Source organism: Physeter macrocephalus, chromosome 6, assembly GCF_002837175.3.
Source record: "Physeter macrocephalus isolate SW-GA chromosome 6, ASM283717v5, whole genome shotgun sequence".
In the NCBI taxonomy this organism is placed as follows: Eukaryota; Metazoa; Chordata; class Mammalia; order Artiodactyla; family Physeteridae; genus Physeter; species Physeter macrocephalus.
This window is the reverse complement of record NC_041219.1, coordinates 84,931,770-84,932,167: the sequence shown is the minus strand read 5'-3', so window position 1 is coordinate 84,932,167 and position 398 is coordinate 84,931,770. Positions and strand designations below refer to the sequence as shown.

General features: G+C 61.1%; 1 protein-coding gene across 1 annotated transcript in view; it reads left to right on the top strand.

Moving 5' to 3' along the window:
* The window catches only part of LRP1 (LDL receptor related protein 1), an 80,099-nt gene that overhangs the window by 35,511 nt on the left and 44,190 nt on the right, over positions 1-398 (top strand). The gene's annotated exons all lie outside the window — the stretch shown is intronic.

Here is a 398-nt window from a genome sequence, read left to right as displayed (position 1 = left end):
TGGCTCACGGGCCCAGCCGCTCCGCGGCATGTGGGATCCTCCCGGACCGGGGCACGAACCCGTGTCCCCTGCATCGGCAGGCGGACTCTCAACCACTGCGCCACCAGGGAAGCCCTCTAGGTTGGGTTTGACAGGCAAGGGTGGACCTTCTCCTTGGAGGACACCAGCGACCCCTCGAGAGGCGGGGTGAAGGGTCCAGTGTGAGACCACGTAGGTGATTTTGAATGATGTCTCTAAGAAGAATAGCTTTGAGGTCCTTGGGGAGACTTCCAGAGAGGCAGAGAATACGAGCAAAGGAAATGAAATTAAAGAGGGGATTCAGGGGCTTCCCTGGTGGCGCAGTGGTTGAGAGTCCGCCTGCCGATGCAGGGGACGCGGGTTCGTGCCCCGGTCCGGGA